General features: G+C 41.7%; 1 protein-coding gene across 1 annotated transcript in view; it reads right to left on the minus strand.

Moving 5' to 3' along the window:
- The window catches only part of PALS2 (protein associated with LIN7 2, MAGUK p55 family member), a gene marked incomplete at its 3' end in the record, with an annotated part of 56,720 nt that extends 43,301 nt beyond the window's left edge, over positions 1 to 13,419 (minus strand). The window contains exon 1 of the mRNA XM_082310430.1: positions 13,281 to 13,419. The remainder of the gene's footprint in view (positions 1 to 13,280) is intronic.
- Between the last annotated feature and the right edge of the window lie 9,630 nt (positions 13,420 to 23,049).

The following is a 23,049-nucleotide window of genomic DNA, read 5'->3' on the forward strand; positions in this document are numbered from 1 at the left end:
CTTTTGCCTTTCTTCATCTTGTTAACTCAGTCAGAAGCTACCAATGAACTCTAAAAACTATGTAATAAAAGCTTTAGAAGGATTCTAATTTTGGCCACAGACAACCAAGTAAAGTAATTCTAGATAATATTAGCTGAGATTTATGATGCATTCAACATCTTCAGATGCACAAGAGTATTTTTGGGCATCACTTGAACAGACAATATTCAATGTACAGCTGGTAAATTTTACTTCTCTTTTTTCTCTTATTTCTATACAAGAAGTATATGCGTGCCACACTTCATCTCAATTTTCTTCCAAAGGATCTATTTCTTCAGCAAGAGAAAAGACAAGTCTAGTCAAGCCTCACTTTCAAGACATCAGAAGATCAAACTACAGCTATTTTTGAGAATGAAAGTTAGATACACCATTGTCACTTCTCTGAGCAAGCTGCACCAATAGTTAGAGGAAGACCTGCCCTCCTGGTGCAACTTGGGATAAGAAAAGTTGTTTTTTTCTGAACTCCGCTGTTGCATTATTTCTAAACTACAAAAAAAAAAAAAAACCAACACAATTATTTGTTTTACCTACCACTGTCAAAAAATCTCTTATCCCAAGAAGAAAGAGCACCTTAAAAAGCCTCGATCAAGTTCTTGGTAATGGAACTGCTATTGTTTTTATACACTTCCCAATGTATGTCAAGCCTGAGAACTTCTATATTCCACTCATTCCAAACTAGGGGTTTGTCAGTGACCACACTTCTTGTTCAAAGGTAACAAGAAAGTCACCTTGAAAAAATATTTTTTTAAACATTTTTAGAAAACTATATTGGGACACTGCTTCTTTATTACCTCTTCAACTGACTGATGAAGGGATCAAACAGAAGAACCTTGACTTTTACCAACAAGAGTGAAAAGATGAAAGCAAAGAGGAAGGAGCTCTTTACATCTCTCTGGGTCCTCGTCATCACATTTCCAACAGGTAGCAGAAACTATTTCTATAGCACTATGCCTCTATTCTGTTTGGCAATCCCTGCCTGGATTCTAAGATCTCATATCAAGCTGATTTCACTGGATAAAATACATCTCCTGTTCACTGTTAACACAAGATGGTCTAGAAGTCCTGACTCCATCCTTCTTAATTGCATCAGAGGACTGAACCAAGAAGCTTAAAAGTCATTGGATATTACTATAAACTCGGAATTGTTTTCCAAGTGATACTGAATATAACAAACTGCTAGCTACCTGTAGAACGACTGAAGTGAGTGAAAGATGAGCCAGTTGCTACAGTTTGTTCCCAATTCTCAGTATAGATATAGGACAATGTGAAGAGGGACTTTAGGAAGAATGTTTTTTAATCACAGCAATCTAAAACAGATCACTGTTTCCTTATTATCTATCCATTTCCACAGATTGGTTGAAGATCTGTTTCCAAGCACAGGATGCCATACTGCCAGTCTGACTTGAAAGAGTATTTCTGTTGCTAATTTAGAAGTCTTCAGATGACTGCCTGTTATCAGCACAGACAGGTAAGTTCAAAGGACTCTTTGACCAACCAACCCAAAATTCAAACTACTAAAATGTTCTTCATTTAGCCCCATCACACCGTACCTTTCTGTGTTTATTGAAACCCCACACTGAGGGCAGAATCACCTTTAAAGTCACACCAAGATCTTCTCCAAGGCTAGGTCCACCTTACACAGGGTGCCTGTGTGGAAGATGAGATCAGAAGGAACATGTCCCATAGCAGCAGTGAGATTTCTGGAGATGAGGTAAATATGTTTTACCAGTGCTTGGAGGCTACACATCTATTTCTGCTGTTTCATCTGGACACATCACTAGGCAGAATGAAGCAACAGCCAAAGAACAATCTGCAGGTATCCTGGTCAGTCTGACATGCTTCCTTAACTACATACATGGGTAATCATTAATCGGCTGCAAACTTACCACCAGCTCTATTACTGAAACAAGAACTAGTACTGGCTCAATCTTCACAGTAGGCTACAATGATACACATATCACAGCTCAGTTATCAAGCACTCCAGAGAAAATCCATGTCAATTATTTAAAGAAACTAAAGAGTAATCCAGTCCAAGGATAACAGTTTCTCATGTTTAATCAAACAGATCTCCAGTGCACAGTAGCAATTTATATAGGAATACTAGTCCATGAAGAAGTTGAGACTAATTTTGAAATGGAAGCATCTTGAATAGTAAAAGCACACAATACGAATTACATAAACAACCCACAAACCTCATTTGGTTCAAAGAGTCTTCAAGTTAAACATTAGCTGGATTCTGGAAGATTACCCCGGGGAAAATATCATGTATGCTTACTTTGGTTTTATACTTTCCTAGACACCTTATGGATGCTGGGCTTTTTGTTTACAGACAGGTGTTTCATTTTTTAAGATATATATGTATGTATATGTATACACACATACACTCAACACATACATATAAAATACTATATAAAAATGCCCTCTTTTTCTGTATGTATACATATATGTATGTATACAGTCACGCACACAAATACAAACAAAAATAAAATATATTTATTTTTTTAAAGAGCATTTAATGGATTGACTGCCAGATACAACACATTACTGATAACAACCCCATTCAGTTCAAACGGGCAATATCTCAACATAGAGCAAGATCACATCAAACAGGAGAAAGGCCCTGATGCAAGGTCTTTCTTCAGTGCAGTATTAGGGAATAGGAATCTTTTTCTTACAGGTAGCCATACCCACAGCTGCTTACCTGTGCCTGGTATTTTAGATCATCTTGTTGCATTTATACTGCCTGCCTAATGACTTGTAGAAAGGCAGAAAAAGGGTGGCCAATGTGTTATCTTTGTTGTCTACAAGGAGATGGACTTTTTGGAAACCTTCAGTCTTATGCCTTTAGCATTATCAGTCATTCTGCTGTCTTAGTTTTCAATCCCCTCTGCAAAGCAATCAGATCTTTTTGGAAGCTGTTAATGTGCAGGCTCAGGGCAATTACATAAGATGTTATTTTAGTCGTGAACACCACATTAAATTTTGGCTTCTGCCACTGTTGCAGATTAGCACAATGAAATTCTTCACCAGTTTTTGGCTAATGATGTCGAGGCGCTTGGGGACCACGATACGCTTCTTTATCCCTTTCTGGAAGCTCTATACTCAGAAAGCTATCCAGACACTAAATTTTCTGGCCCCAGCTCCTTCTCATCAAGAGACATCCATGTCTTCTGTCTTCTTGAAAATCTGCTCAGAGATAATGTTAGTAGGAGTTCCTGATAGGTTCTGAACGGTTTCGGAAGTTGCACTGCATGTTGGAAAAAGGATATGGAGTTAGATGGACCTTTGGTCTGACCCAATGACAGTTCTTATTATTTGAAAACTCGATGTATTAAAAAGCACCCAAATAGTTTCAGGTTTGTAATGGACTAAAGTGTTATGTAGTTAGGCTGTAGGACATCACTGACAATGCAAGTAACAAGTTCTACCCATTAACGTTGCATTTAACAAACAAATCTTGCATTAGTATATAACGCTCCTGCATTGTGATACCAGATGCCTACTACAGAATTAAAATGAACTGCCTCTACAGATATCCTGGCTAGTCTTGCATTCAACACAAACAGGAAGTCATGTCCTGAGACCTCAAAACACCAAAGATTTCCTTCTGCCTATTTCAAAACAGCATTATATTCTCAGACAATGAGGTTCACTTACAAATTCATCTTTGTAGATTTCTCTGATGCTTAAGTGCATAGCTACTTCTTAAAGTAAGTAAAATCCAAATAGAAACAGGCCATTTATATAAAATCATCTGCATTTTGGAATTAGTATCCCACCGTGGTTCACAATCATCTATCCAGAGAATTGCCCTTCCTGCTGAAGTTCATGAAGAAAAATGGGAAAAACGTTTTCTTGACTTTAGTATCTCCCAAGACTAACTCTGCTCCTGTGTTTATTTCATACTGACTAGCTTTCTGTCTCAAGTTTTTGTAATAGAGGTAAAAAGTAGTTACTTTTGAACGCAGCTTACTGCCAAACTACTTGAAAGGTTTGCAAACCCAGAACTCTGGAAATCCAGATTTATCAAAAACATTGCTCTAACTAGACTTACTTAAATGTCACAACTGAAAGATTTAGTGTGCTTACTCTCTGCTTATTAAGTAAATATTTCCAGTATTTCCAAATTAAGAAACTCTATAACTGAGACTAAGTGAATACAACATAAGCTCCAGGAGTAGAGCAGATATCTACCTGGAGAAAATAAAGTTATGGCTAAAAAAAAGTTAATGTTAACCTTTAAAATGCAAGTATTCTTAGCTATCCAAGTCTAGTAATAAGGAAGAATAGTAAGCATTAAAAGTGATCTGAACTTTGAAGTAATTACAGAAGCATAAAACTCAATGTATGAACTCACCATGGAGGAAAAACCAGAGTAATCTAATTCAAACTAGTCTATGGCTGTCCAGAGAGATTACCTTCTAGAAGTACAGTAATTATATTTGCAAAGTAAAATCACTTATGCTTGGGGTAGGGAGGCCCAAGGGATTTTTTTTTTTTTTTTTATTTGAAATGTGTAAAAGCTTCATAATGGCATGAATACTGAGAAAAGAACTCTGTGTACAAAAGTACACATTCTGTGTAATGGTCTTTTTCAGTGGTGGTAAACAGATAGCTGTAACCAGTAAGACTGTAGAACACAAGATGTCAAGTATGAACGGACATATAGTTCTACTTTTCCATATAGTGCCCATACATTCTAAGATAAGTAGCAGAGTGTTTTGGAACTTCTTGCAAAAGCACTTCTTGCCAAATTCGTAGTTAGACTAATCCTTATAACTCTAAAGAAAAAATTCCTACTGGTTTCACTGAAAGTTTCTCTATATAGGTTTTGCCATAGGGTTAGGGTTACCTTACAAATGAGATTACTTTAAAAAAAATGAAACACCATATTCTTATGAGCTCTAACTTACTTAATAGTCCACATAAAGTGTTTTAATTCAACATCTCCAGTTAACAGCAAGCCCTAACAGCACCATTCTGACAATCTCACTGTAATACAAAACTGTCTCAGAATAGTTTTGGTGGCTTTATGGAGATATAAGATGTGTGGTCAAACAAGGCCTAAGCTTATGTCTTGTCTACAAAAAAAGAATTTTACTAGGAGCCAGAAGCTCAAGTTTTGAACAGTTAAAAAGAAACAAAGTGAAACAATACCAGAAGCTTGGAATCAGGTATGAAGCATTCCCTTCTCTTGGAAATTGCAAATGACTTAAGACAATACATCTTGAGACCTTCCACTTTATTAGGACTCTGGCTGCTGAACAGTCTGCCCTTCTCTTTTCCATTTCCTATTCATTAGTACAATCAAATACTTCCTTCTGAAGACCCCTGTTCAGCAGTTTTACTGTTGCTGCTTACAGCTTTCGTGAACTGTAATAGCATGGAATCTGACCTAAGACTGACAACTGTATGGTAAACTTGGTAAGAACTATGCATTTCATTCTGCTGCTGCTTAGCCTGTGCTGTTTGCAGAGCCATTTGCCAGGATCTGGCAGTTAAATGCGTACGCTTCAATTCATAGCTAATAAATTCCATTCAACAGTAGACTTGCATGCTTCCAGGCGACAGCACAAAAAGTCCCAGCAAACAGACTGCAGCGACATCCCTAAGCAATAGACTACCGGATGGGAGACTCACTTTTTGATCCAATTACTAGACCAAGATTTCTAAATGTATCAAGTTTTGGCTACAGCGGTTTTTTTTTTTTAATGTATTTAGCTACTTCCTTGTTAAGCAGCACCGGTTTATTTATCACTGCACACAGCTACGCAAGCAGGCACCCATACAAAAGCAGTGGGGTCCTGTCACTCACCCCGAGCAGCGGCTCCGAGTCCCCCAACCTCGATGCCGCAGCGTAACCACTGGAGGGAGCGTTCGAGCTACGTTTCCATTGAGAAACAGGAGGGGCTCCGCTCCACGCTTTCCGACTTGGCACTCGGAACTTGAAAATAGTAAGATAAAAAACACCTTGCTACACCTTTTAACAACACCGAAAGCCTCTTGCCCTTCTCACCAGTGTACACATCCAGTTACTCTCCCATCCCAATAGCAAGATTTCTAATAATGTCGGGATCCCCAAGATCTACATCTTGGCAGCCGGAGGGGGGGGTGGGGTGGGGTGGGTGGGAGGGGTGGGACACAGACAGACGGATGGATGGATTTTTTCCTACCTAATCGTGTGTCAAACTTAAGAGACAATTCAACTGCCAACTCTTCAGTGCTCTCCTACCCCTTTCCTAACGTTTCTTGTAGTGTATTTATTGCCTGTCCTCAAAACTGGCCGAACATTTCTCCCTTCTAGCAGCAGGAACGTGGAATGGACATGATCCCTGCAGGCAGCAGCAGAAGGATGAGGGCTCTCAACCATCAGTCAGAGCAACTCAAGCGCAGTCACTACCTCTATGTGACCAGCTAATGTTACAGAAGTGCTGTTTAAAAGCCAGTAACACTGGTTACCAGTTTATCTTGCTTCCCAAAGAGCAGTGACTCACACGTAGTGTCTCCATTTCAGCACTCTTGAGCCAAGACACCTACGAGATTACCACAGAGTTAATGATGGACAACTCCTCTCACACAACGGGTTCGTGCCAAGGTTAAATTTTATCTATGCAGCAAGTGGGCCACCCCAGAGAAAGCTATGAAAGAATGAAACAAAAATCACAGAGCCAGCCCAAATACCACTAGTGTTTCACTTCATAAATAAGCTTCACTTGAACATTGCTTTAAATATCACACATAGCAATGTCCACAAAGAGTTTGTCCTCAGAGGGAGGATCACATATGACAAATGCCAATTGCATCAAGCAACATGCTTCTGGAAGTTGCTAAAATACTACACAGGTTAAATCTATATAAAGAGCTTCACTGATCAGAACTGACCGAACCAAGCACTGCTCATCCCATTTTGCTATGGCTTACCAAATCTAGTCTAAGCAGCAAAACTGTACCAGTAGATCTGGGAAGAGCGACTGAATATCTGCACGATTTGCATTCAGATGACTGCCTTACAGTCATACACTCTATAAACATTAAGTTTCACTTAACAATTTCTCCCTGAGTGCATGTGCTTTACCAATGAATGCATAAACTGAACTTTCAATTGCTAATTACACCTCCTCCTCCTGCACTTCTAGTGACCCAAAAAAATGCAAGTGAAGCTGTAAGAAGCAGTATGACTATGGTAATATCCGTCAAGCAATTTCTGTCCAGCAGCACTGTGCTTTGCTACAGCACAATAGTTCACAATACAGTAAGCCAGAATTGCTTGGAAAGGCAAAATAAACTTTTTGCTCATTTCATTCACTAGGCTGCAGTTTGCCTTCCCAGTTTCAGAACTTCTGCTGTATAAGCAGTTTCATCTTGCCAAAAAGACTTCTGTAAACTTCAACAGTGGATCAGGAAAGGCATGGGGTGGAATTTTAATAAGATATGTAAAGGCTGACTTACCAATTGGCCCACTGACTTGTTAAAAAAATAAATCAATGTCACATAAAAAGTTGTTGAGATGTTTTACATACAAAACCTCTCACATGATAGCTGCATGCATATCTCCAAACATAACATCGGTAACTAATGAATGAACATGGAATCAAATATTTTTTTAAAATGTATCAAGGAATGTAATAGCACAGTCAGAATGGCCGATACATTTTTCTTTCATTCCCCTACAGATTTACCTGAGTGCTCCCCTACACTGTGTTATTAGCCATAAGAAAAATCTTTACCCTATCTTTTTACCCTCAGTCTATTTACCCTATCTATTTACCCTCAATCTATTTTCCTCCATCATGTGTTTAGATATTTAAAATGGTATCACTTTAACTTTTCATTTATGCTTGTCTGACCAGTGGGTGGAGACAAGGCTTTAATTAGAAAACTAAAACCAAACTATTTGAGTAGCCACTCTTACTACAGAAATAATATTTGAATGCCAACATGATCTCAGCAAAGGAGGCTTAAATGCACTATCTTAAAATACAAATTTAAACTATTGTTCTTACGTCTTAATTTTTCTTATTTCAACAGTATCTTGACAAAATGTTTGGAATCAAAAAGTAAAAGCTTAAGCTTATTTGAAATCAACAGTTGTGTCTCCTCCTACTGGAAAAGTGAATTTAACTGAAACAGTAAATTGATCCTTTGAGATTTGGGTAAGCAAAAGCTGTAACAGCAATGTTTTTGTGTAAGATGCAAAGAATTGGTTTCCTTCACCCACTGCTCCCCAAAAAAGTTTGCAGAAACCACCAACATTCCCTGCAGTCAGCATGGATTTCATGGGGTTCCTACTCTCAAACACTTGCTTGTCAGAATGCAAAACTAGTCAATACTCTTAAAATAACGTATCGAAGTAATTTTTTAAATAACATTTGTTGCCAGTAAATTGGAAATGTCAACTAATTTCAATATCTTGCTAATTTCTACTGTGATTTCATGAGATCTGGACACTAATGTTAAAACAAATTCTTTAAATAACTGACGTGTAAAACCCACAGAATGGTTGCTAATATGAAGCATTCTCAATATGTAACATCTTTTTTTTATGCCAAAGAGACCTTGAAAATAATTAAATATGAGGTAAAAATAGAGAACCTCCCATTTTCAAATTTTTATTTTTATTATTTAATACAGGTTGTGAAATTACTTACCATCATTTTAAAGACTCTAATTAACCCAAAATAGGAATGTAAATGTTTCGACATAGAAAAACACCTCTCCTAACCTCTCTTTTTTGTCTCCATTATTCCTGTAAGAATGACATCAGCCGTAATTAAATAATTCAGGCTTGCTTTATTCTGAAAAAAACAATTTTTAAGCCACAGGATAGCATATTAACATCATGATGCTTTGTTTATCCCACTGCAAAAGACAACAGTTTTGCTGTAGTATAACCTGAGATCCAACTGCGGATGGGTATAATGACCATGGAATTAGACGATACCTTAACCTTAAATGATCTTAACTCCTTCCCGCAAAACCTGAACCATTATTCTGACATTTGGTTGAACTCAGATTAGAAAGACTTTAGTCACAACTGTACTGAGCTAGCCAATAACACCTACTGGTCCAGCTATTTGGCACTGCCTTCTAGCTAGCACACACTTAAATAGAATCTTAAATCAGGGTTTAAGCTCTGAAACAATCATCATTTACTATTTATCCTGTGATAAGAGTCACATTGACACCTTCTTGTCAATGAAAACAAACCATTACATTCCTCTAACAGTATTTGTGACCAGCACATCTGTATTTCAGCCTGTGTCTCACAAGTCAGCCTGAACTAAACTCACTTTTCCCTAGGACCCTTTATGAGCTGCTTCTGTTGTGGAGGACAGTAAAACCACTTTCCCTCTCACAGACTCACTCTTAACCCTGCCATCATATTCTACTTCATATCTCCACACAAATAACTCCAATAGTGTCTGTGCCACTCCAGTTGCAGGATGTTTCTAAAAGTCAGGTTTTTTTACCACATGTGCAAGGCCAAACCCATTCCAGTTTGCCCCAGCACTGAATGTAAAGAACATATACCGTACACTGTCTACTGGTACAGTTTTGGCTTGTTAAGAAGATTTCTCCCAACACCTCAAATCCTCTATTTGCTCTCTTTTCCTCAAAAGAACAAACATGAACATCTCATTCAAGGCCAGCTCAGAGAGAGAGAGAGAGAGAGAGAGAGAGAGAGAGAGAGAGTAAGTATAAGCAGCAAAAAGCAAGCTCAGGTGTATGTAGTGTTGAGAACCCATCTGTCCATCCTGCGGTACTCCTTCTGCAGCAAATACTCTTTCCTCATCTAGTAGCATGATCACTACCTCAGTCAATTCCCTCAAACCAGGATGAGTCAATTTTTATCCATTTTCACCTTAAACACAGAACACAACAGGGCATTCTATTTAAACTTCTGTCAGTTTTTTATCCTTTCAAATCTTAGGACAGTATAGTTCATTCCACATCTGGATGGAGACTGCAACACCTAAAGTACTACCACAAACATCACAATCCCAAGTGCATACCTGTCTCTTAAGTAAAAAGAAATTCCTCTCCCTTTTCTACAGCATAAGAAAAGATTCACTGATCTACAGATCAGTGTCCTGCACAGAGGATCAAAGGGCACTCACAAGAGCCTACAACAGTCACATCAAGTCAGAACTTCAAATCACTTATAATTATAGCAGAAAGCGTGGTTTTAAAGCAGGACACTAAACTTCTATAAAACTGCATTCAAACTGTAAGTAATTTCTACAAATAAATACATTTAGAAAAACAGAATGATTCAGGGACTGAGTCACTGTACGAAGAGACTCATGCTAAAGACTCTTTTGCCTGTCATTATGGTAGTATAAAGTTTTCCCCAGATCACTGACCTTTGTTTCTGGATGTAGGAATACCCAACACAAAGACCTAATATCAAGCTGGAGCTTGATTCTGAACTGAAGAAGCTGAGTGTTTGAGAACAATGCTCAGATCACATCCTCAACAGCTCAAAATAAAGCCTGCCAAATTATTTGGTAGATTATTTGGTTTTCCTGCTTTTACTGTGGTTAAACATCAACTAAAAATGCCAAAAGTAGAAAGTTATATTGCCTAGATTTCTGTTCCTTTCCACCTCCCTGAGGTTTGCACACCCAGTAATTAAAAAAAAAGATCAAATTAAAATTTTATGCTTTAAATAAGAAACGTCCTAAAAGTCAGGGTTCTTGCAGACATTCATCCTCTCTATCAGCCTTCGTTAAGACTCCTTCATATTAGCCAGGCATGTTTTCAGTACTTCCTTTCTTATTTTTATTTTATTTAAAAAAACCCAAACCATATGTGGTTAAGCCATGATTTAAGTTAATAGCTTCCATTATTTGTTTAAAGAAAAAAAAAAGCAACAAGAGGTAGTTCAGGAAAGGTCCAACTGCACATATGCTGCAACAGCTTTTCAATCATTTTAGAGACTTTTAGTATGCACAGTTAGCCCACTAATATAGCAGCAGAACAGACACCATTCCACATAGCTGGTACAGTATATTTGTCAATAATTTCCATATTAAGTAGTTCTTGACAAGACAGGCTGAAACAAACAGCAGTGATCCATAGGATCTGAAACAAATGCAAGCACCCAGGTTTCAAAGAAGCTGAATATACACACCTTTGGTTAAATGCCAAACGTTCCATAAAAAAAAACACCAAAAAAACACACAAAAAAAAACCCCAAACCCAACAATGAAGAGAGTAGTAAAGTGTCTCATCTAGAAAAGACGAGGAAATAAAAAACTAACAATGGTACCAGCATTATGACACCATGCCTCAGTACTGCAGATTTTTCACAGCAATATGGATCTCAGGTAATCTATATAGTGCAATACTTCGAGAACAAAATAAAGAGAGCAAGATCATCAATTCCAAACATTTCAAGGGAGGGAAGAGGAAATTAAAGATTTCTGTGAAGAGTCCTTTAAAAATCACATTAAAATCAGCTCAAACTAGACTCCCATTATCAGCACTTTATTTAAACGAGAATTTTCTCTATGGCATTTTCAAGAAGAATTTTGTGGCAGATGTTGCATGGTCCAGTCACATGTCAAAGTGTTAAAAGCCAACCACCTCAGCAGAAATAAAAGGAAACATTATGATGCTAGCGTCAACTCAACCAGTTTAACAGACACTATCTGTGCAAAAGCAGCATGCTAAGATTTGTTCAAAGCCTCCTCTAGTCCGACATCTATTTATAGCTGCCCAGCCTCTCTACAATTTCTCACAGCCCCTCCTCCTCTCAAAGCCAAGTCGAGGAAGTTTAATGGATATAATCCTGGGCCTTGTGCCACAAGATGGTCAGAAGATCTGCGACTCTCCTCCAGTGATCCCGTGTGCACTAAGACCAGGAGTAATGAGAAGAGAATGGTCTAACCTACACAGGAGCCAAATACATGGGATAAGCCTTCTCTCTCCTCTTTAGGAACAAACTCATTTTTCCTCTGCCAGCATGCTGACGGTAATGAACCACATAAGCATCAGAGCCTAAGGAAAAGCTACCTGCCTCCTTCCTTCTCACCACAGAGCAATAGCCTAAGCCAACTGCCTTGAAAGCCAAGACAGAAGCTATCCAAGTCAGCTTTGACCCCTGGACAGCAGCAATGTCAAACATGCACCTTCCCATTTATATTATAACGCTGCTACTGTACGTTCTACCTTACTCAAAGAAACCAGGAGGCTGTTGGCTTTTTTTCAGTGCAGTTTCTGGTTAACGTGCGATATCCACCACCCAGCCATGCATGTGCCTGCCTTTATATAAAGCATTGATCCAGACAGGCGCTCTTGCACCAGCATCTCCACCAACAGCTGTAAGATCGCAGAAAGGGTGCAGATATTTTCCTGCATACGGAGCACGACGCCACAGGCTGAACTCTGCCACAATCTTTGTACATCCTTGGTGCCTCTCCCACCACCTACATCCACTTGCCTGTAGTACTAGTACAGGGACCAAGGAGATGACAGCACTACTGGAAACTCCTGCCCACCCGATTACAACCACAATTTCTCCCCTTTCCCCAGTCAGAGGCAGACGGAAGGGGAGGGATGACTTCCTCGGGAGGAAAATAAGCAGAGATCAAGAGAGGAGGAATCACCCCAAAGGGAGAGCAGATAATCCCCGAGAGGCGAGGCTGCGGAGGGGCACAACCGGGGCGGGAGGAACAGGGGCAGCGAAGCAGGGGGGGATAATCCGGCAGAGCAGGGGGGAGATAATCCCCCCGGAGGAGGGGGGAGGCGGAGGATCCCGGAGAGGGAGGGGCGGGAAATCTGATAATCTCCAGGAGGAGAGAAAATACCGGGAAGGGGGTGGGGGAAGGAGGGTGGGCGGGTAGATAATCCGGAGCGGCACATGAAGAGCGAGTCTCCCGGGGACGCATCCGGAGGCGGGAGGAGGAGGGTTAATCCCCGCTCTGGGGGCAAAAATCCCTCTTCCCCGACTCCGGCGCTGCCATGTTCGCTTCCCCGCAGGCCCGCCCGGCACCGGTACCTGCGGGCGGCTCTTCCCCCCTCACGCCACACGCACACGGGGCGCCTCAGCTCCGGCCGCCGGGGCAGCGCGCCCCGCTCCGGCCGCCGGGCCCCGGGGCAAAGGGGCTCGGCCGGGATCGCTGCGGGACCCCGCCTCCCACCACCATTTCCCCGCCGGCTTGAAAGGGGGGCGAGAAGCGGGCGGACGAACCCTCCCCCCCCGCACACGCGACCTCCTCGCCGGTACCGCAACTCACCGGCTGGCACCGGCTCCCGCTCCCCGTCCCCTCCTCAGCGGGCGCCGCTCAGCCCCATCTACGAACTCGGGCGCGGGAGCCGGCGGAGGGCGAGCGCTGCCAGAGCCGCCGCCGGTGCCGCCGCTCGCTCCGCTGCCGCTCTGCGCCCGCCTCGGCGCGCGCCGCCGGCCTGCCCGTCGCACGCGCTCGCGCTCCTCCTCCCCCGCCCCCTGCCGCCCCGGCGCGCGCGCGCGCGCGCGCGCGGCGAGGAGCCGCCCCGCCTCCCGGAGCAAACGGCTGGGCGCCTGAGGGGGCGCGCGCGCCTCTGCCTCGCCCCCCTGCCTGCCCGGCGGCGGGCCCCGCCCCCCGCGAGCGTGCGTGTGCCGGTGCGCGCGTGGTGTGCGTGTGTCTGTGGGGAGAGCACGGGTGTGTGTGGCTGGGCGTGTGAAGGGGAGAGCCCGCGGGTGTGTCAGGGAGGAGAGGGCACCGGTGTGCTTGCGTCAAAGGGCGAGGGCGAGCGTGCTTGTGATGGAGAGCGCTGGTGTGTGAGAGCGCGAGCGTGGCGGGGTGCGTGTGAGCGTGTGTGTTCGTGCGAGCGTGGGTGTGTGCCGGTGCTGCGGGGCGCGGAGCAGAGGCGCTCCCCGGCCGGAGCGGGTGCGGGTGTTTGCCAGGGCAGGTCTGGCCTCTGCCGGGTCGGAGGCTGTTCAGTCGCCAAGGGCGAGAAGCACCGGCAAGGCACAAGCCAAATCCTTCGATGGCGGGGGTGGTGGTGGAATTTCCCCTGGTACTAACAACGCCCAGGACCACTGAGATGGAAGCAACCCTGAAAACCTGATTCTCCTGCGCTTCCGATCACTTTAAACGTTTCGTTTGTTTTGAACAGCGATAATAGACTAGCTTTCACTTTTTCCTTCTGGTTGATTTTGCGGAGACTCTCGCCTTTGGATGCTCTTGGACTTTCTGAAATTTGAGTTGCAAACATTAAGTCAGTCTCGCGTGCACACTTCTCACTAAAGCTGGATCGTGTATCTAAGGGTAAAATTCGCCCCCGAAAAGAAAATGTTCATATCCAGAACAATATTTCATTCCTCAGCTTGTTTTCATTCATTTCTTTCTTTCTCCTACCGACTTTTCCAAAAATTTTGAAATCCAAGTGTGCAGTTTGACTGTAATTACTTAATTATGCCGTTTTAAGAATACATGATAGCCTGGTGTGACATATGGTAACCCTTAATAATAAGCTGTCTGCAATTCGCACTGGCTTTTCCTTTGGGAGCCACTGGGGAGAAGAGAAAGCCAGAACTATGTGGGGGTAGAGTTTGAACAGAAAATCCACTAGGTATCACTTTTCATTTTAAACAGGTTCAGATTGTGGTTTCCTACCAGGTAACAAATAAACTGATTTTTATGCAACCAAAGATATCAAAAGAAGCGGCATATCTATGATGGGCATAACTAAAGAGTTGTGGAATGGTAGCCAGCAGATTGACCAATAAAGATACATCAAGTAAATAAGATCTTGCTGTCCTCATCTTAGGAAACCAGCATGTAAAATTCCTTTAGGAATTATTTTTACTTACTCTTCGAATGGCAGTAGCTACCCTGTGCTGAGAGCTTCATAAGCACGTGGAATTATGCATCCCCAGATCCAAAGAGCTTCCAGCCCTCCTGTGATTTCTCAGTAAAAGAGTCCAAATTGAACATATTTTTGGTAATTTGCTTCACAAGCGGTTATCTTTTCCCTATTAAACTGAAAGGAAACTTAACGCGTCATGAGGGATTCTAAGCGAAGTAATGACCTACCACCCTTTCAGTGTTCAAACCCCTGCGGCTACAATGGAAAAACTGACAGGCATAGAAAATCCTCACACCCCAAAAAATAACTCTGGATCTTTCACTCTCCTTTGCCCCTCGTTTATTTTTTGTGATGTTCTAATGGAAAACCTTTTGCACCAGAGCCACAAAACGCATAACTGTCATCTCGTCCTGTATTTCACAACTCAACATCTTGTTCACTTCTTCTCTTACAGTCCCTGCGTTTGAGGAGGCTGAACATTATTCTACTAAGGAGAAAGGGTTGTAGCAATTTATGCTGGCACTTTTCATGATATCCTGACTTCGTGGCCAATGAAAGAAAATCACTTCACTGCAAAACTTAGAGATTCCTTGTTACGGTTCAACTCAAAGCTTGAATCCAAACCTGTGAAACATGAGAGCCTGTTTTTGGCTGTAACAGAAATATCTAAACACAAAGTACTTTGCTCCACAGTCTTTTGAATGTCTTCCATGCTGGCCTCTGCAGCTGCTATTTGGCTATTAAAGCCCTTTAGGGAATGTGTCCCAAATGCTCGCACACCATTTCTTGCCCACTACTTAATCCATTTGACCCATTAGGGTCAAGGAAGAAATAGAGATGTATTGTTTTAGAGAAGAATTTAGAAATTGATGTTTACCCTCTGGCAGGAATTAGCATATCCTTTTGGCTTTTTATTACTTGCATTCACATACTGCTCATAACAGAAATCCCCCGTCCAAGGATGGTCATTAGGACCCTGATGGTGTGGTTCAATCTGATAGCTTTGCATCATTCCTGCAGTGCAAAATGACTGTAAATCTCTCTTATCCATTTAATGGGCAATTACTGCACTTCAGCCAAGCCTCACCCTGTTCCCAGTTTAGGGCAGAGAAGATGGGGACCTGGCCAGGGCTGACTTATGCCCCAGCAATTTCTGGCTGGTGATCCTGGTCAGCCAGGTGTAAGTTAGAGTAGCACCAAAGTCGGGTTGCTTTATGCCAGGGATTATCTCAGTCTTTGCCTGGCCAAAAAATTCAGGGAGCAGACAGACTGTATGGCAGGTCAGCCCCAGCCCTCATACTTTTGGGCTGATTGATTGGTATTCACTTGAACTGGAGTTTATGACTCTACAGAGCTTTGAACTCTGCCTTTGATGATACAAATCTCACTCAAGCCAAAGGTTTCTTTTACTATGAAGTCTGATGCTCCTCTCTGTAAAACCACAGAGACTAGGATTACTAATGTTGTGATAGTTCTCTGCTGGTGCTACAAGTAACATGGTCGAGGTCTTTCTCCAGGGTCTTTTGGTCTTACTAGGGCTCTTATCCTGATGTAGAGGGGTTAGAGAGGCAGACGCTCCAGTGCACAAAATGTGGGAAGGAAGGATGATGTGGTTTTCCGTCCCCTTAGAGTTCTGGGTGTACAAATGGAAAAGAAAACCTGTAATCACCACCAACACCACCCCATTTGCTTATTACTGGAGGAATGATCTACTGGCTGATGTCAACTATGCCAAATTTTTCTTTGCCTTATGCTCTGCAGAATTCTGGGTCTGAATTCCGAATTCTCTGTCACTGTTCTAAGGACTTAATGACAAAATGAACAGATGTACCCACAGAAGAGCTTCTTCTGTGAGTTAGTTCCCCCTTTTATATTTAATTGTTGTGGGCAACTGATGTTAAGCACTTAGAGCGAAGTACTAGTGAAGTAGGAGACGCTACATTTTTGAATAAAGTTTTAAGGTGATTGCTGGCATACTCTGCAAGTCCAGTGTTCTATGTACTTTAGTTTACCAGTGTCTAAATTGGATAATCAGTTCTTATGGTCAGTCTTCAGACAGCTGGAACTCCAGGCTACTTCTTTATTTGATAACCCCTAAAATACTCTGTCTTCATCACCTGATAAATTACAGACAATAAAGCGTCAGCTTCTTTGCTGTGTTTATCACCATTTAGGAATCTTATCATGATAACTTGTTTATGTATCCACTGGCGTACCATCCAAGATCATTGTCATCAAAACAGGGAGGATTTTTTTATGAAGTTCTTTGTGCCAAAGAAATGAGCTAGGGTTTGGCTTGGGTTTTTTTTTTTGTATACAGTATGATTTCATGTCTGTACACAAAACATCATTCAAGATTTTCAAAAAGATCCAGCGAAGACAGCAAAATCTATAAACTACTTTTCATAAGAAACTGTATGATTTTCCAAAGTACCCCAGAGGAACTCATTAAAAGATCACATGGATGATTACAAATATTGAAGGTAAAATAAAAACAGTTTCTTTGGGGGGGTGTGTGTGTGATTGAAACCACAATAATTAGGAAAATGTTGATTTACATGGAAAGGCAATATGAAAGAAGAAAAGATGGTACCTACAGGGTTAATAGGCTATACATCTAATTCCTATGCTATTTTCATCACTGAGGTCTGTTTGCATGTGGAATTCAACTCCACAGGAGGAGATAATCAAGACAAATAGTATGGCTTTATTTTTAAAAGGGGTGGATAATTTCATGGCAGCTTACAACATTGGTAACTGGGCAAGCTAAGATAATAAGGCTAATCAAATCTCATGCTTCACAGCACTAGTTCCCCGCGGGGTCAGGAAAAATCTTTCCACTATATACAACACTATACAATTAACAAGGTTATTATCGGGGAGCAGAGGTACAGCCTTCTAAAGCAAGAAGCTTTTACCATTATCAGAGAACAGAGGCTGTACTTAGCCAGATAGAGAAAAGAGCATTATTTTGTTATGCCACTTCTGCTCCTTTTCCCTGTCAGAGTTCTAGAATTACAATACTTGGGTTTGTTAAAAAAAAAAAAAAAATTCCCCTGAACGTGGTTACCTAAGTGCACTGCTGTCTGAAATCTGTCAAAAACTCTTACACCTGTGACTGGTAGCCCAGTTCAAAAATAGCTGTCACTGACTGGACACAGGAATGGTACTGATTAAGTTGTTGCAGGTTGCAAGTGCGCATTGCCCTCTGGTTAGGTCAGTAATGTTACCGAATTTGCTTCTCAGTAGTGGTTTAGGCAGGAAGACGTAGTCCCAAATGATGATCAGCTCTTAGCTAGGACCTGAAATGACATGTGTTTGGAATATTTAGTTTTGGAAGTACTGTTCATTTTCTTTAATTGCCTGAACATATTGTTGTAGGTGTTCTGTGTGTATACTTGAATTTTATTTTCCATCAGTGTGTGCATCTGAGAAATTATATTAGCTGCAATTGAAAATATTTATCTATTTTTTCTGCAAAATTTATGTTCTGTATATGAATGTGGTACTCTTTATGAGTTTTTTTTTTTTCTTACGAGGCGGAGGAAGCACAATAGCAGAACAACATCCTTTGAAAACCTATATTACGAAAAGAACTCTCTTTCAATGAGCTATACCTCAGACACAATGTGTAGGCGTTTCCTTGACCCCTATATCAAAGATATTTATTTTAAATGTACTAATTATTTTCAGGTGACCTGTTCTTTTCCCCTGTGCGCAACCTATGTGCATTCTCAACTGTTAGCCCACATACTGTTCAGAGCAGTAAAAAAACCAAAACACAACCTCACCTCCATCTTGAAATTTGGGTTAAATGACAAGAAGATCTAAAAACATGAGAGGAGCTTAGATAAAGATAATTTCACGCTTTCTTCACAGGTGCAAGAGTGCTAATCTCTCTTATATAAAGAATATTCAACCCCTTTCTTTCGCTAGACTGGCCATGAGCTGTAGAAGGTTCAACGAAGTTGAATTAAAAATAAAATTTTTGCTTACTCCTCAGGTCTCAGTAACAAGTTCTGTAAAGGATCTCCTGTCTACAGTATCCTCCTGAATACAGAGTTAGGCACAAAAGATCCATAAAGCTGAACAATGAAAATGTGAGTCTGTTGCTGAATAGGGTATGTGATTTAGTGACAACAGACACAATGTTTTAGTGACAACAAACACCTATGTTTTAGGTCCTCAGTGCCTTCTTTCCCTTGTTCTTTACCAACAAGGTCTCCCAGGCCTCTGTGCAAGGAGGAGGAGAAGTACCAGCAGCAGATGAAAATCATGACAGGGACTACTTGCAAGAAGTCAGCTCATACAAGTCCATGGGACCAGATGAGCTGCGTCTGAGAGAGCTGAGAGGGCTGGATGATGTCCTTACAAGGCTGCTCCCTACCAGCTTTGAAAAGTCACAGAGATCAAAGGAGGTCCCTGAAAACTGAAGAGAGGCAAATATTGCGCCCATCTTCAGAAAAGGCCAACAGGTTGACTTGGGAAACTGCAGGAGTGACAGCCTCACTTAGGTTCCTGGGAAAGTCCTGAAGCACGTCCTCTTGGGACAGATTTCTAGGCATGTGAAGAAGGTGACTGGAAAAAGTCAGCATGGATTTACAAAGAGTAAATCATGCCTTACCGACCTGAATGCATTTCTATGGTAAAATGACTGGATTTGTGGATGAGGGGAGAGCCGTGGATGTCAACACTTTAGCAAGGCTTAAAAAGCTTAATAGACTACAGCGAGGTTTTTGACACTGACTCTCACAATGCCCTTTTACCCAGGTTCACATGTTTCAGTCTGGATGAGCGGACAATCGGATGGATTGGATGGTCAGGCCCAGAGGGCAGTGGTTAATGGACCGTGCTCTACCCAGAGGCCAGTAGCAAGAGTAACAAGTGGAATACCACAGGGGTCTGTCCTGGAACCTGTCCTGTTTAACATCCGTAACAATGACTTGGAGGAGGTGACAGTGATGGTTGCTCAACAGATTTGCAGATGAGACCAGGTTGGGGGTACAGTTAACATGCTGGTGGGGAGGGCTGCCATCCAGAAAGACCTTGGCATGCTCAAGGAATGGGCTGACAGAAACCTCATGAAATTCAGCAAGGACAAATGCCGAGTCCTGCACTAGAGATGGACTAACCCCCTTGCACTGATCCAGGCTGGGGGGGAAATGTGTCTGCCTGGTTGGGCAGCAGCTGTTCTGAAAAGGCCTGGGAGGTGTTGGTAAGCAGTGAGCTGAACCTGAGCCAGGGGCATCCCCTGGCAGCAAAGAAGATCAACAGCAACCCAGGCTCTATTAATATAGGAGGAAAGTCAGTATATTATTACCCCCCATTACTTGGCACTTGTTAGACCACATTGAAATGCTGCCTCCAGTTTTGGGACCTCCAGTACAAGAAAGATATTGAATAAACTGAAGCAAGTTCAGCAGAGGGCCACGAAGATGGCTGGGGGCTGGATCACTTGGCCAGTGAGGAGTGGCTGAGGAAACTGGGCTTATTCTGGAGCAGAGATGGCTTTGAGGGGGACATAACAGCAGCCTGGCAGTGCCTATGAGGAGGTTACTGAGAAGATGGAGCCAGGGTCCTCAGTGGCACATGACTGAAGGATGAGAAACAAAAGACGTAAATGCAATCAAGAGAAATTCAGGCTGTAGATAAAGAAAACCTTTTTCATCATTAGGAAACAGTGGAAGAGTTTGCCAAGAGAAATTGTGCAGTGTCCATCCTGGGAGGTTTTCAGGACTCAACTGGGTGAAGCCCTGAGCAACGTGGTGTGCTCTTATAGCTGTCCTTTCTTGGACCATGAGGTTGGACTAGAGACCTCCTGGGGTCCCTTCCTATCTGAATTACTCAATGATTCAATGACTCAATGAGTTCACGACTTGTATACAAAACACTGGGAAAAGGAACCATGTCTACAGGGAGAGAAGACAGTTCTGACACGTATGGTTTATGCAGTGAAATGATAAATCTTGAATTATACTGGGAGCATGGACCAGAATCCAGGCTATTACTGCCCAGCTGTGCTGTAATAAGTTGGCTGTAGTTCTATACTCCCCCTTGTTTGCTCTCCTTTTGGTGTCAGCAACCTTGCACTCTTGGCTGCACAGCTTTAGGAGGAAGGCTTGCATGTTTTGAAGTCTTTTTTGGCCACCAGCACATTTCTTACTTTTTTCCCTTTCCATAGCCTCCTTCCCAGAGAAGCAGGTCCCCAGAGTGAAAAAGAAACCATGACAAAATTCTGAAAATAATGCTTGTCAGATCTGTTGACAAAGTACTCGTATCTGAAAATAATTTCTTGAAAGAAAATGCAGAAATTCCCCTATTCACTATCCTGTCTTCAGTCTTCAGTCCAGACATACAAAGATGAAATTCCAGAAAAGTAAAACACAGACATTCTCATTTTCCCTAAGGTTTCCTTTACATTGTTAAAATGATGTCATTTACACCCACTTCAAAATTCTTTTACACTACATGATGGCTGTAAAGGGACGCTAGTTTAAACAAAAATCAAGTCCCAAGAAATCTTTGTCACATTCAATAAAATCAGAGTACCAATGCAGAGAATTTTAATTAAAAACCTCAAATAAACTCAAGGGAATCAAATAATTTGTGAACCTAAGCGTATCAGAAAAGCCATGGCTCAGCGGCCTACATGAGTACACTCAGCTCATTTCCTAACAGTGTTCTCCACCTTACAGAAAGTGTTGCCAGAGAGACTCTGCATCCTCTTGCTTCAAGTCAAAATTAATAGTTAGCTAAGGTCAGGAAGAACCATCCCTTACCACAGAAAAATAAGCAGTATTAGCAGCTTCGGACTGCAAGGCCCTCTTCCCGAAACTCCTGTTGCAGCTCTGGCTACAAAAGACAGCTCCTTTCCTGAACTCTTTGGCTGCAAATCTTTTCAGGACAAAATACATTGCTGTTCATGTCTCCAGCTCAATGGGATGCCAGCAAAAAATTGTGTCTCCAGTGAAAATCTAGTAGAAGATAATAATTGTCAGTAGCAAGCATTGCTGCCTGTTCCCTGCTATCTGCCACGGCAAATTCATTTAAAGAAACCCACAAGTCGGTCTGGCAAAGATGACAGCAGCATCAGAGGACACTTTTCTGCCTGAACGAGGAAATAAAGAAGAAATAGTGAAGACAAAATGTGGAGTGATTTTAAAAGGTACATGGATTGGAAAGGGGAACAAAGGGAAAAATAAATGCTGATTAGGTGGTTTACTTTTTAGAAAGGACCCATTTTACTTACAACCACATTTAGGGATCAAATTCTTATTTTATACAAATATAATATCATGGGAAGAGTAGTTAAGGAATTATTCCACCAATATTGATCTTACATAACTTCTGATTCCTTTTCCTCTTTAATTTTCAAATGCTTTTAAGACTGTAATATGTAATTTTAAGATTTGAGCATGTTTGTCCTAAAAGTATTTGAAAGAAATCCAATTACGGCCACTACAGCAGACCAGGCTTTAAAAAAAAAAAAATTGACTGTAGGCACATGTAACACAATGTCTCCTTTTAAAGTCTAATTACTTATACTGCATGGTCTAAACAGACCCAAAACTGTACTTTTTGTTCCTGCAGCTAATTTCTTTCACAAAATTGCTTATCATTTGAGAAAGTTGGCTTGTAGGACTAATGGTATCCTTTTGTTCTGAGTTTTATGTCCAGTCAAAACACCACTTTTGCTGTGGAGTGCGTTTTGGAAAGCCAGGGAAAATTGGGCCTTCTGAACCTATTTGTACAATTTCTTCCGAGGCAAGGGGATGGTTACAAAACAGATGTATGGAGCTGTACAATACAAATCTGTCTGTTGGAGCTACAGACAAAGCTCTCATTTCCTTTGCCTCAGACAAATTTCTGGCAGAGGAGGCAACTGAGAACAAAGCTGACTGAATGTGGGGCAGCACCTGCCAAAGGGGAGGTACAGACTAGTTACTTTATGTTTCTCACAGGACAAAGGCTGTTGGCAGGGCTGAATTTCTGGTTGTGGGTTAAACTCTCTCATGCAAGATACTATTTTTGCACATTACCTAGGAAATGTGGCAGAATTTCCATAATTATCAGTCTTTGAGAACCTTCAGAGTATCACAGGTATGGTTCATCCTGCCCTGAGACAGGGACGGGGACAGTTTGACTTCTGAGGTCTTTGCACTCCTAGTTTTCTATCTTTTGTAGAGAATAATCTATAAACCAAATGGAAATTAT

The sequence above is a fragment of the Platalea leucorodia genome (genome assembly GCF_965183815.1).
Source record: "Platalea leucorodia genome assembly, chromosome: 1".
Taxonomy (NCBI): Eukaryota; Metazoa; Chordata; class Aves; order Pelecaniformes; family Threskiornithidae; genus Platalea; species Platalea leucorodia.